This window comes from Mus caroli, chromosome 10 (genome assembly GCF_900094665.2).
Source record: "Mus caroli chromosome 10, CAROLI_EIJ_v1.1, whole genome shotgun sequence".
Classification (NCBI taxonomy): domain Eukaryota; kingdom Metazoa; phylum Chordata; class Mammalia; order Rodentia; family Muridae; genus Mus; species Mus caroli.
Window position 1 is genome coordinate 48,380,887 of NC_034579.1, and position 15,421 is coordinate 48,396,307.

The 15,421-nt window shown below is 39.8% G+C and overlaps 1 protein-coding gene across 5 annotated transcripts in view; it reads right to left on the minus strand.

The window, feature by feature from the left end:
- The window catches only part of Mcm9 (minichromosome maintenance 9 homologous recombination repair factor), an 88,052-nt gene that overhangs the window by 39,071 nt on the left and 33,560 nt on the right, over positions 1-15,421 (minus strand). The gene's annotated exons all lie outside the window — the stretch shown is intronic.

The following is a 15,421-nucleotide window of genomic DNA, read 5'->3' on the forward strand; positions in this document are numbered from 1 at the left end:
AAAAGAAGGAAGGAAGGAAGGAAGGGAAAATCAATGCAAAATTAGTATAGGTCAGAGGAAGAGAACAGAAAGCCCATATAAATAATCTATTGATTTTTGGTAAAGTATCAAAGATAATACAATGAAACAAAGAATAGTCTTTTCAATAAGTGGTGTTGGAACAACTGAACATCTGCACATAAAACAAGTAATCTAAGTATCTAGGTACAGACCTTACAGCTTTTAAAAAAAGGATATATACATATATAATGTATATGAGTACACTGTAGCTGTACTGACGGTTGTAAGCTATCATGTGGTTGATGGGAATTTGAATTCAGAACTTCTGCTTGCTCTGGTCGATCCTGCTCTCTCTGGCCTAAAGACTTATTTATTATTATATCTAAGTACACTGTAGCTTTCTTCAGATGCACCAGAAGAGGGCATCGAGTCTCATTATGGAAGGTTGTGAGCCACCATGTGGTTGCTGGGACTTGAACTCAGGACCTTCAGAAGAGCAGTTCGTGCTCTTAACCACTGAGCCATCTCTCCAGCTCAACCTTATAGTATTTACAAAGATTAACTCAAAATGTATAGACTTAAATATAAAACATGAAACCATAAAACTAGGATACAGTAATATGTGAATCTTAAGATTTAAAATTATAGGGCTGGTGTGGAGGCATATACCTTAAATCTCAGCACTTGGGAGGCAGAAGTAAGCAGATCTCTTGAGTTCAAGGTTTGTGGTTTATATAAAAAGTTCCTGGGTAGCCAGGACTATATAGTGAGGTATGTACAAAATAAAACAACAAAAAGAACTAGATAAAATACCTGGATATATACCTCATTAATAAAGATACACAGATTGACAAATAAGATATTCAATATAGCAAATAATTAGCCAAATATGAATTTATAATGAGATAGCATTATAATCCATTTAAGTGGTTGAAATACAAAGTCACTTGATACAAAGTGATAACTCCAAATTATGCCAAAACAGCAGCAACTCATTGTGGATGGAACTGGAGAAAATTGTTGCAACTATATTGGAAGACAATGTGGAGGCAGCTTATAAAACAAACTCTTACCATGCAAACCAGCAATGTCAGGTGCTGGTATTTACCTTAAGGATGCAAAAACCTATATTCATGAAAATTTGGCTTACAGTTGCTTATAGAAGAGGTATTTAGAATTGCTGGGAATTGGAAGCATCAATCTGTCCTTCAGAAGGCAAATGGTAAACAATGTATCAGACAACAGAATAGCATCGTTGCTTGAGGGTCAAGCAATGAAAAGACAGGGAGGGGATTGAACTGCATCCTGCTAGGTAAAGAAGATGAAAATGAGTACAAACTGTATGACTCTAGCTGCATCAGATTCTTGAAGAACTCTGGAGAGAGTAAAAAGATCAGTGGTTGTCAAATGGTATAGAGCAGGAGGAATAAATAGGCAGAGCACAGAGGAGGTGGGGAGTAAAGCTATTCGGTGTAAGACAGTAACGGCAGAAACCTACATATGTTAAAACCTATAGAACACAAACAAGAATGAACTGTAGTAACAACAATGGGCTTAAAAGATAAAGATGTGCAGTATGGGTTAGAACAGGGATGCTGATAGGAAGAACATAAGTGCATATGCATAGGAAGGTGCCTGGAAATAGTTAGATTGGTACTGTATTTTTTGTTCAATCATGTTGAATTCCTAATACCACTCTAAAAATAAAGAGGAAAATTGTGACTGTAAAGATTTTATAAATATGACATGGAAAGAAAAATGATAAACTGAGCTTCATCAAAATAAAGTCAGTAGTCAGGAGCACTGGCTACTCTTTCAGAAGATCCAGGTTTGATTCTCAGCACCTACATGGCAGGTCACCATCATCCCTACCTCTAGTTCCAAGGGATATGATGGTCTCGTCTGGCCTTCATAGGCACCGGGCCTATGAAGTCATGGCCTATGGGTCATGTATTGCACAGACACACATGAAACCAAAAGACAAATATAAAATTAGGAAAAAAAAATCAAATTAAGAGTACGTGTTCTTCCAAAGACAATGTTGAGAAAAAGTGAATGACCCTGACTTCTCAATGGAGACTCTTAAAAGCCAGAGGGCCTGGACAGATGTGCTGCAGACTCTAAGAGACCAGATATGTCAGCCCAGAGTACTGTACCCAGCAAAAATTTCAATCACTACAGATGAAGAAAATAAGATATTCCATGACATAAAGCCACTGTTAAACAATATTTATCTGCCAGTCCAGGCCTACAGACCATGTTAGAAAAAGTTTCCAACCTAAGGAGGTTAACTATGACCATGAAAACGCAGAGAATAGTTAATCTCAACAGCAAAGTCAAAAGAAGGAACACACACACACACACACACACACACACACACACCAGTATTACCACCAACAAGAAGATTAAAAAAACAACAATTATTGGTTATTGATATCTCTAAATATTAATGGTCTCAATCCCCAATAAAAACTCACAGACTAATAGAATGAAAGCAAAAACAGGACTCATCCTTCTTTGCTGCATCCAAAATCACACATCACCATCAAGGATAAACATCACCTCAGGGTAAAGAATTGGATACTCCAAGCAAACGGACCGAAGAAGCAAGCAAGTGTAGTCACTGAAATAGCTACCAAGATAGACTTCAACCAAAACAAAATACAAGAGATAGGGAAGGCCACTATATAGTCACCAAAGGAAAAATCCACCAAAATGACATTTCAATTCTTAACATCTATGCCCTAATCACAATGGCACCCATATTTATAAAAGGAACACGATTACAGCTTAAATCATACACTGAGAGTGGGAAATTTCACTACTCCCACTCTCACCAATGAACAGGTCATCTAGACAGAAAGAAAACAGAGAAATAAATGCTGGAGTTAATAGATGTTATAAACCAAATGGACCTAACATATTTTTAGAACATTTCATCCAAACATAAAAGAATATACCTTCTTCTCTGCACCTCATGGAACTTGCTCCCAAACTGGCATAAAGCAAGTCTCAAAAAGATAAAAGAAAACAGAAATAATCCCCTGCATTCTATCAGCCAGAAACAACAGTAAGCCTATGAACTCATGGAAACTCTCTCCTGAATGAAAAATTAGTTAAGACAGAAATAAAGAAATTAAAGACTTTCTAAGATTGAATGAAAATAGTTACACAACATACCCAACCTATGGGACACGGTGAAAGCTGTGCTACAATGAAAGTTCATAGCACTAAGTACCTACATTAAAAAAACAAAACAACACCCAACCTGGAGACATCTCATACTCAAAACAGCACATCAGAAAGCTCTAGAACAAAAGGTTTGTGTCTACAAACAAACTAAAAGAAAAAACCCCCAACATAATCATCTCATTAGATGCAGAAAAGGCCTGTGATAAAAATCCAACACCCCTTCATAATAGAAGTCCTGGAGAGATTAGGGATAGAGGGACATACCTAAACAAACAAAGGCAGTTTGTAGCAAGCCCATAGTCAACATCAAATTAACTGGAGAGAAACTCAAAGGAATTCCACTAAAATCAGGGGCAATACAAGATTGTCTACTCTCTCAATACCTACTTAATATAGTATATTTGAAGTTTTAGCTAGAGTAATAAGACCACTGAAGGAAATCAGGGGGGTACAAACTGGAAAGAAAAAAGTCAATGTATCTTTATTTTCAGATGATATGATAGCATATATAAGTGACTGCCCCTTCCCCCACTTTCATCAACGTAGCTGGATAGAAAATTGACTCACAAAAATCAGTAACCATTTAATATACAAATGAAAAGCAACGGAGGAAGAAATCAAATAGCCTCAAATAATATAAAATATATTCAAGCAACTCTAAATCAAGCAAGTGAAAGGACTGAATGATTAAAAACTTCAAGTCTTTGAAGAAAGAAGTTGAAGCGATATCAGAAGATGTTAAGATCTTCCATCTCATAGATCAGTAAGATTAATAGTGAAAATGGCCATTCTACCAAAAGCAATTTACAAACTCAGTCCAATCCTCATGGAAACTCCAACACAATTCTTCAGAGAAACTGGAACATAATACTCAACTTAATATGGAAATCATACACAAAAATAAGATAGCTAGAACAATCCTGAATAAGAAAAGGACTGCTGGAGGTGTCATCATCCCAGATTTCACATTGTGTAGGCTGCTGCTTTGCTTGAATGGTGGTGTCCTTTGATATGCAGAAGCATTTTAGTTTTACAAGGCCACACATATTGTTGATACTAACGCCTGTGCTATTGGTTGTACACAAATCTATGGTACTAAACACAGCATGGGATTGCCATTAAAATAGACACATTGATCAATGGTATACAATTGAAAATCCAGATATAATTCTACACCTGATTTTTACAAAGGAGCCAAAAATATACATTGTAAAAAAGACAGCATTTTCAAGAAACTGGCCAAACTGAATAGCGGCATGTGGAAGAATGTAAATAGATTGTTATCTACCACTTGCACAAAATCTAAGTACAAATGGATCAAGGACCTTGAATCAAAAGTGGGGAATAGGTTTGAACTACTTGGCACAGACAAATCACCAATAGCACAGGCATTAGTATCAACAAAATGTGTGGCCTTGTAAAACTAAATGTTCTGTATATCAAAGGATACCACCATTCAAGCAAACCAGCAGCCTACACAATGTGAAAAAACAAAACAAAACTATCATTTGTAGAAGGCCTATATCTAGACCTTATACATATGTAGAACATATAAAGAACCAAAAAATCCTGAGCTTTAAGAAAATAAATAACTCAATAAAAATTTGGTGAAGAACTAAATAGTTTTCTCAAAAGAGAAACCACAAATGGCTGAGAAACATTTTTTAAAATGTTCAATAACCTTAGCCATCAAGAAAATGCAAATTAAAACCGTCCTGAGATCTCACCTTATATCAGTCAGAATAGCCAAGATCAACTAACAAATTACAGCTCTGGCTGGCAAGGAGTTTTAGAAAGGGGACATTGCTGGAGGATGTGCAAACTGGCATAGACACTATGGAAATCAGGCTGGCAGTTCCTCAGGAAGATGGGACTAAATCTACCTAAAGATCTAGCTATACCAATGCTGGACATATACCAAAAGGACTGTACATCCTACTACATCTTCCACACTGATTGCTGCTCTGTTCATAAAAGCTACAAGTTGGAAATTGCTTAGATGTCCATCAATAGATGAAAGAATAATGTGGTGCATTTACATAATTGAATATTATTCTACTGTTAAGAAACATGAGAGCCGGGCGTGGTGGCGCATGCCTTTAATCCCAGCACTCGGGAGGCAGAGACAGGTGGATTTCTGAGTTCGAGGCCAGCCTGGTCTACAGAGTGAGTTCCAGGACAGCCAGGGCTATACAGAGAAACCCTGTCTCAAACAAAAACAAAAAAAAACAAAAAAACAAAAAAACAAAAAAAAAAGAAACATGAAATTATAATATATGCAGGTAAAGGATGAATGAGGTAACCCATATCCAAAAGGACACATATTGCATGTTTTCTATTATATTTGGATGTTAGCTTTAAGCTTTAGATATATGTGTGTCAATCCAAATAACGAGAGGTTGGGTAGTTATGTTACAGGGTCATGGGGGAGGGGGGTCTATGAAAGGAAAAGTAGTGTGTTATAAAGGGATAAAGGAGAAATGATAGTAGGAGAATTAAATGGGGGAGAAGGATGGCAGGGTAGAGTAAAGGACGCTACTGGAGTAGAGAAATAGTCATCAGTATCAGCCAGGCACAAATCCCGTGATCCGCCTGCATGATATCCTAGTCCAGTAATGGTCCAAGTATTATGGAAGTACCCAACTTCTTTTTGATTGGATTTAAGGACCACTCTGTGAGATGGCACACATATCTGACACTCTTAAAGTGGACAAGGACTTGAGACTAGATAGGTCATGGGTGCTAAGGGGAAACCTACTACTACTAGTCTGCTAAAGGGACATAGTAATAAGATGACTCTTAAGGACATCTTGCTGTACCATAGATCCATGCATCACTCAACCCCCATCACAGAAGCTTCTTGCAGAAGATGATAATTAGCAACAGACCCACAACTTGACAACATGTGAAGAGTCAGACTTTGGAGCCCTCTACCCTAAATGTGGAGTGTGTGTTAAGCTTCTCCTGTCAAGGTTCCGGGCTATGTGGAAAAGGAGGCGGAAAGTGTGTAGGAGCCAGAAGTGGTAGATGACTTCAAGGAAGCAGTCCTTGATTGAATGAACAAAACATCAGGAATAGTACATATATAAACCCACAGAGACCATGACAGCACATAGAAGACCTACCCAGGTTTAAACCACACAAAATCCCAGCACCGTAAGGGGGAGTGGATTCAGACCCTCCGTCCTTACCCTACCCAGAAGCTATTTGCAATTCCTAGCAAAGGGGAACCAGTTCTCTCTCCTGGAGTGTTACTGGGTCTATGTACCACACTCCAGAGCAGACCCCATACCCTGGGAGTAGTTCACCAACACAAACTGTAGTTCTTTTCTTCAGTGTATTTCGTGTTTCATTTTGGTCCTTTTGTTTTGTTTTATTGGGTTTGTTTTGCTTTGTTTTTGAGGGAGAGTCAATGAAGTTGTGTGGCTACGTAGGGAAGCAGGGAGGATCTATGTGGAGCCGCATGTGTGAACACTGCTGGCACAGATGAAAAGCAGGGACACTAGGTTATATCTCATCCTTGCCTATGCTGAACAAGCCCACACACGGCTCTGGGAGGTGGAACGCAGCCTAAGATTGGGGGGAGCCCAGCCTGTGAGAAACACACAGCCAGGGGCTGTGGATCCCAATATCCTAGACACCCAGACACCACTGGGAATTGCAAGGAGTTGGGAAGACTGGCGATGAGCCCAGGGGTGGGCGCCTGGGTGTGTGTGTGTCTGGCTTAGTGCAGGGTGAGTGCCAGGAACTTGGAGGGGCCTTCTGCAAGGAGACTTAGGTAGAGAGCAAGCGCAGCTCAGTAAGGAAGGCTTTCCTCCATGGTGGATGCTTGTCCAAACTATATATTCATCCTTTAAAATGGATGCATACAACTTACTCAGGGTGGACCAGAGATTAAACACCTTTTGCAGGAAGGACTGTCTAGGAAGGGAAGCTTTTTGGCCAAAGCCTTGGGGCCCATCTAGATACATCATTAGCATAGAGAACTCTGGGCTACTTGCTACAGGACCAGTTGCCCTAGTCCTCATAGTGGGGTGTAGTGGTCACATGTTCTAGGACAGGAACCAGGTCGGGAGCAGATCCAAACGCCTACCATTCTCAGTTATGAGAATTGCTGGGGTTTCTTAATCTGCTCGACCTTTTCTGTTTGATGACACGTTTCCACTTGCCCCATAGATCTAGAAGGAGTTAGGTGAGATGAAAAAAAAATATGAGCTAAATATGTTATATTAAAACATTTCAAATTAATTAAAGAAGAGAAAGAGTAGCCGTTCTTATATTATTCACATTAAGAAAATACTTCCATTTTTACAGCCCCCAAAAGCAGAAATGAATCCAACAAGATAAAATAGATCTTAAGACTTTAAAGTCTACAAAGTACTGCTGAAAAAATGTAAAGTGGATGGATGATTCAAATCCCAAAATTTGCTGACTAGAAGACAACATTGTTACAAGGTAATACTCTCAAAGTGGGGCTGGAGGAATGGGGGAGGGGTTAGAGTACACCCAGCTTTTTTAAAAAGAAGGGTCTGAGTTTACCTCCCCGAAACCACATCAGTCAGCTTACAACCACCTGTAACAGTTCAGTTCCAGCAACCTTGACACCTCTGGGCTCTCTGGGTGTCTCTTCCCAGATGCACAAAACAATCAAATCTTTATCTCCATTCAGAGTGGCTTCTGTGCGGCACTGAGAAAATATCCTTAAGACCCACAGGAAAACTTAAGGACCCCAGGGAGTCAAGCTGCAAACTAGAGAACAAATGGAAAGACTTCCATTCCTCACTTCTAAACTGCAAGGTAAAGGAACTGGACAACAATGTGACAACAGGTCAGCAGTAGAACCGTCCAGAAAGAAACCCAAACGTTGACAGCAAATTTACTTTTTATAAAAACTCTAAACTAACGCAGCTGGAGAGATACGTCAGTGTTTAAGAGTGCTTGCTGGTTTCCAGGGAATCTGAGTTTGGTTCCCACCACCACCATCAAGCGTCTCATCAATTCTAGTTGCCGAGGACCCGGAACCCTCTTCTGCCCTCCATGTGCACACGCATGGCACATACTCACACGGACACAGAAATAAAATCTAAAAGAAAAAATATCTAAGCCAAGTGACTAGGGAAATGTTTTTAATAGATGCACTTGAATACTGGACACCCCTTGCAAAAAATGATTTTGGATTTCATGCTTCACATAGCATACAAAAATAATTTCAAGTGAAATCAAAGACATAATTGTAAAGTGCTAAAACTACATACAAGTGAAGGGACTCTAGCCAGCCCAAGCTTGGCAAACATGACCCCAGCAGGCCTTGCCTTTCTCCCCATCCCCTCTGCCTTGCTAAAAAGCAAGCAAGCAAAAAAAAAACCCTGCTAAATTACAGTCCTAAACTAGCCACCAGGGCCTATTTTACCATATTTGGCCACTTCCTCTTCCAAAAACAGACTACCAAGGCCCAGCTATCAAAGTATTGAAGTCTTGCAATCAAAGGCCCCTTTGGTTCACCTAATTAACCTGCCTAATTAAAATTAAACACCTCAACATAACATGGGATTTGCCTGTTATAAATCACCAATGCCCTCTCCTCTCTATCCAGAGGCAGTCCCTCAGGCCAAATATTCCTTCCTGCCTCTCCCCTCTTCCTTTTCTCTTCTGCCTTGTCCTCTACTTCCTGTCATTTTTTTCTTATCCCCTCTGCCCTTTGTCCCTCTGGGGTAAATAAATATTTGTGCTGAGAAATTGGTTTTGGGGTGCCCTGAGCCAACACCATTTCTAACAACAAGTAGAAAAAAAAAAAAAGACCATTGTAAATCTTTGACCTTGGAATGGTAATGATTTTGAGAAATTACAATCATGAGCCAAAACAAAAACCCAAAGCAGATACAACAGTTAACATACATACACACAACACACACACACAGGCACGTGCGTGCACATGCACACACAAGATTTATTTTGGAAAAGACACCACCAAAAATACCAACTCACAGAAATTTAAATCCATGTATTGAAAAGACTTGACTTCAATGATGGAAAGAGCACAACTCCAAACTAAAAAGAAAATGAGCCAACAGAAAATGGGAAAAGATCTGAAAATGGCCTCCTCAGAAGATATAGAAATGTCCAACATGTAAATGAAACATAACAACAGCTTTAGTTACTGAGGAAATGCAAAGCAAAATCTCAATGAAATATACTTTATAGATCACATGGCTACAGTCAAAACCATATTTTACACCTTTTATTATGTTATTAGTGGTCTACAAGCACATATGCCTGTGTACAAGGCATGTGCCTGATGCCCATGGAGACCCTAGGAGGGTTTTGTTGGATCACTTGGGACTGGAGTTCTAGAGGGCTGTGAACTGCCCTGGGTGGGGCTGTGAACTGAACTTAAGCCCTCTGATAGAGCAGTTAGTACTTGTAACTGCTAAACCATGCCTCCAGACTCTTCAAGAACACATTATAACAAGTGTAGAGGTAATGGGAATTTGGGTCACTTGTGTCTAATAGAAATGGTAAATGGTGCAGATATTTTTGCAACCAATCTGGTGGCTCCTCAAAGGGAGTTACCTACCATTTGTGTCCAGGTTTATCCCTAGGCACAAATGTAGAGAAATGAAAACAGCCATATGCAAAAGTTCTGCACACAAATATTCCTAGCAGTAGTATACATAATAGACAAAGGTGGAAGCAACTCACACGCCATCAACTGACAGGGAAGGACATGAGTTTGATCCAGAAAGTACAAAGTTATTGGGTAACAAAAACAAATTAAGGGTTAATAAGTGCTATACCGTGGATGAAAATATCAAAGACATGTTTGAAAGATGCTGTTCAGAAAAGACAAATCTACAGATGTAACACTGGGAGTGGTAGTTAAAGAGTAGAAAGATATATATTCACATATACTACATCCACATATATGTGTATTTATATTTTATTTACAGGACAGAGCTTACATGTTGCTTTGGTCAGCCTGGAACTCTCTATGTAGATCAGGCTGGTATTACCTACCATTCCTGCCTCAGTCTTCTGGTGCTGGGATGACAGGTGTAAGCTATCATGGCAGGTCTCAAAGTACCTTCATGAGATGATGAAAATACTCTAAAGTTGTGGTGATGATTGCATGATCCTGAATATCCTTAGTAAGCTATTAAGTTAGATACCTTAAATGTGAGAATATGCTATGAGTTAAGCTGTATTTTAAAAAAAATACTGTATAATTGTACGTAAGGATGCTTGGACAACATCTACCAATTAATTACCTGTCAGCTCATTTGTGAAACTGGTCCCCTTCATATCCTTCCTAGTTTCAGTCTCTAAAAGGCCCCAGCCTTACAAAGCCTACTTGCTTAGACTCTGCCAAATCTGACTCCATTTAAAGTCATTTGTCTCTATAGCAACCAACTAGAAAAAGCTGCTTTGTTTAGCAATGACTTTGTACAAGCAGTGGTCTAGCCTAGAGATGTTTTAAAGATCTGAGTTCTCTATTCATCACTTCGCTCCCCACCTCCTAGTATCAGGTAAAGAGGAAAATCTCTGATGAATGGGAGAGGCAAAGAAATGTAAAAACGAAAGAAGACATGCTGCAAGGAAGACTGAGCTAAAGGGGTTAGAAGGACCTGCTTTAAAAGAAGGAGGAACGCTTAAGAAATCAGAACTAGGAAATACAGAATAATTTTTAGACATTTCCATTAATGTACTGGTTAAAACACTTCAATAACAATAAGACATTTCAACATTCACATAACTATGCTGGGTCAGCAAGCAGAATTGTAGCGATCTGACAGGCATTTCTCAGTGGTTCAGCTACACATAGGTATCATATATATAGCTGGCATCTTTAACAAATTTTTAACGGACTGGTAGGTAGGAATGGACACCAAAACTGTAAAGCATTCATTAATGCTATGGAGCACACGATGAGGAAAATGTACACTGTATTTAACACATGGAAGCCTTAGGAAATTTAAAGGTCTGGCCAGTGGGCTCACTGGGCAAAGGGCTGGCCAGGCAAGCCTGACCACCTGAAAGTGATCCCCAGGACCCAGGCTGGACAGGGAGAGGAGCCCTTTCTGGTTGTCCTCTTACCTAGCATACACATGCTGAATTTTATTTATACACACACACACTTAAAAAATATAATTACCTTTAAGTGAAACTCATGAAAAAACAGGGGATGGGCTTTTTAATTTGGCATCAGTTCTAAAATATCTAAGGATTCAGGGTAGGATGAGTGGCTCTATCCTCCCCCACTTTCAGGGCTGTCTTTTCAAAATCGGCTGTCTGTCTGAAAGGCCTCCATGGGGAGATTCTGGTTTTGCTCCGGCTGGATCAAGCCCCATTTCTAGCACCGCCTTGGCCATCCACATTTACAGTTTTGTTCTTTTGGGATTCATTAATGAAGTCATTAACACAGTGCTGGCTGGCCTATGCTTATCCCCCTAGGAAATTTTATGTCTCTAGTTTTCTATACATAAGGAATACTTTAAATGTTACCTGCTATGGTGAAGGCAGAGTTGTCACTATGACAACACTGAATGTAACCAGTTCCTAGGTAGCAGCCCTCAGTTGCTATGCTGGGTGGTAATGCCCTACCCTTCTAACCATTCTAGTGTATTGGGTCGCTATGTAAATGTTCTTTACAAAGAGTAAAGACAATTTCTTTTGCTCATTTTAAAGTTGCTGGCTAAAATGGAACCTAAATTCTTCTCTTTCAGTTGTATTTTTGATCATATAAGCTACCTTTGCTACTGGACCACAAGCTCTTTATATGCTTTATTTATTTTATCTTTATGTTAGCACTCAGCACAGAGATTTAACATAATAGATGCTTTCTGTATATATGCAACAAATTAAAATCACTAAGATTTCAGTTAGAAATATCTGGAAAAAAAAATCACTCCAGCAAATCTGCACATTTGACAGTTTTATAGGGAAAAATAATGTTTAAAACAAGTCACCAAGTTTTGATGTTCTGTTAGTGTGAAAAAGGGGGGACTTTATGCTACTAAAGATCACAGTTCAGTGTGCATGGCTTGGGATGTAACTTGCCTACCTAATATGTGAGAACCTGGATTCAATTCTTAACACCACAAAACAAAAACAAAAACAAGCCAGCAAACAGAAAAGCAACACTTTTGCTGAGTTTTGTTTCTAAAGAGGGGAGTAATAATACAAATGACCTTCCTAGACAACACAGTGACTATGTAAAATAAAATGAGAAAAGTGCAACAGGAGCAAGCTTAGGGGTCTGGGAATGGCTCAGAGGGAGAAGGCTCTCTCTCTCTCTCTCTCTCTCTCTCTCTCTCTCTCTCTCTCTCTCTCTCTCTCTCAGCCAGCCTGGGCTCCACCCCCAGAACCCACAAACAGGTGGAAGAAAGCCTTCTACACCAGAGCATCCTCTGACCTCCATACTGTGGACTTTGTAAAAGTTACTCCACCGTTTCTATGTTACCTTTTATGGTAGGCAGGACTGAGACTCCATTTCTCTCCCAGCTCCAGGGAAATTTCCAACAGCCCATTTAAATTCTACTGAATTTAACTTGTGTTTTCATTGGTCTCTGTGAAACCTCAATTTAAGTAAATGTTTCAGTCCTAGAAGCCCACTGCAGAGGATTTTCGGATCCATGGAAACACACTGCTCGTCTACTCAAATAACAACCAACATACATGACTGTCAGCAGATTTTTCCACTGGAGAATGGCTATGCACAGCATCCCCCATCTTCACAGCATCCTCCCCACTGCATCTCATGGCTCATAAGGCACGTGATAACTCAGGAATATGAGGATAAAACATGCTTAAATACTCAACAACTTTAATTCGCTATGAGAGAAAAAGACATAGTTTGTGTGTTTTCTAGAGCTATCATAACAAAATATCATAGACAAGTTTAAATAGATATTTATTTCCTCACCATACTGGACACTAGACCTTACAGGGCTGCTAGCTTTGCCTTGTTTCCTCAGAGCCAGTCCCTTGGCTTGTGAATGGCCTTCTTGTCCTTTCCTTGAGATGCTTTTAAGCATGTATCCTGTGCTGTTTCCTCATATACTTTTTTTTTTTTAAATGAAGATACCAGACTGAGGTAAGGTACATCCTGACTCTATCCTTAACAGCCTTCTGTAGCTCAATCCTCTCTTTATGAGACCTATTTATAACCAGTTTTGCATTCTGAGATACTAGATGATAAAGCTACAATATATGAATTTGATGTGAACACAATTTAGCCTGTAACAACAGCCCTTGGCAGTTCATTCATGGTTTTCATTTTTAAAAAAACTAACAAATCAAATTCAGGTAGTCCCCAAAGTAGAAAGTAGTGATTTGAGGTCTCTGACCCATCAGGTATAATATGGTTTTCTGCTGGGGAGTCGCCTCGACATTGTTCTGACTGAGTCAGCGTGTTATCCATAGTTTCTCCTAAAGCCTATCAGTTTACTTAGACACATGGTACAGTGCTTCCAAGGGGTTTTTGGGGAGGAAGGGGTAGGTCTCCAAAAATATTGTTCATGGTGAAAAAATCATTGGACCAAGTTTTTCCTTAAAAATTTTTGATGAGCAGTAATATAATAGAGGGGCAAGATGAGAGTCCTGGAGATAGCGCTTGGAAAAATGGAAGATCCCTCCTCTAAATACTGTTATATATGGCACTTAAAAAAAAAAAAAAAAAAAAAAAACAAGAGACAAAAAACAAACAAACAAGCAATCCCTGATACACACATACATGTGTGTGTGTGTGTGTGTGTGTGTGTACATCCACTAGAAATGAGTCTTCTATAGTTTATAACACACTTCTGGTCTAACAGCAAGAAGCATGTAAAAAGCACATAAGAGCACACTGATAAGTCAGTTGGAATCTCCAGGGTGCCTGGCATAACTGCATATTACAACCTCACTGTTGGCATGCTTCCTTGGCTAACATCATGTAAAACTAGGCTTGGCTAACATCATGTAAAACTAGGCTTGGCTAACATGTAAAACTAGGGTTAATAAGAGCTGTGCGTATTATTTACCAGCCATAGTCATCTTGCCTACCACCAAAGTGTGACTTTTACTCTGGTACACAAAACCAATGGTGACTGAACTGATGGACACCGATTGCCCAGCGTACTGGCAATAAAAGTGGCTCTCTCCCCACTTTAATCTCCTTAAACATGGATGGGCCTGCTCCATGATCACTGAAAGGTCTCAGGACAAGGACAGATCATCCACAGCAATACAGTTGAGTCTCAACGTGTCCAAGGAAGATTAATCAAATTCTGCACACTAGCAGAAACTTCACTTGCAGATTAATACTAAGACATACTTTTCACTCCGGATTTTATTGAATAGTTTAGTAGTTTCATTTATAAGTTAAAAGAAAAGAACCCAATGGTTTATGAGTAACACCTCCACAGTAAAAAGAATCAGTTCACATTCACAAAGGTGTTAGGTTTCCGTTTCCTGTTTCCTTGCCTACCCACAGTGGCTAAGTACAGTAAACAAGCAACTTTTCCTCAAGTCAGCCTTGAAATGGTCTCACAGGCGTCACAGGCATGGAAGGTCTCCTTAGAATTGGTGTGCTGCAATTTTTCACTTATGAATGTTTGTTATAAATGCCTTGAAGAGCAAACGGCATGTTATCTGTGCTTTCTCCTTTCTCATCCTCCACCAAGAATACATTTGTTGTCCTTTGGTCTTCTGACACTGCCATTTTCTGGACTTTTAACTTCTTTCTCTGCCGCCCCCCCCCACCCCCAACAGAAACCTCACTGTAACTGATCACGTTTCCTCCCTTTTTTTTCTTTTTTTTTTCGTTTTTACATCTTTTCAGTTCGTAAATGGGAAGAAATCCAACGTGCAGATGAAGATCGCATATTTAATTTTTTTTCCAGCCTGTGTGAGTGTAAAATCACCCCGCCCTCATTTTGTATCTATTTCACCGCACTGTCGTGGCCAAGAACTTGAATTCCAAAATGGCTTGCTCCTTTCGAGCTGACATGGGCTATAAAAATGCAATTTATTCCCACTGCAACCAGTCCTTCTCCCTATTCTCTACCATTACGATTGCGAGAAGCACAGACAGCAGGCTGGGCCTGACGAGGGCTGCAAAGCGCACCTTATCTGCTAAATCCAGCAGAGCCGGCAAAAGGCGCCGGCACTGGTGGGGGAAGCGTTAAAGGCTGGGAGAAAACCCGAAAAACCCCAAGGCCCATGATGCGCGCACACCGGGCCGCCTCGCGCC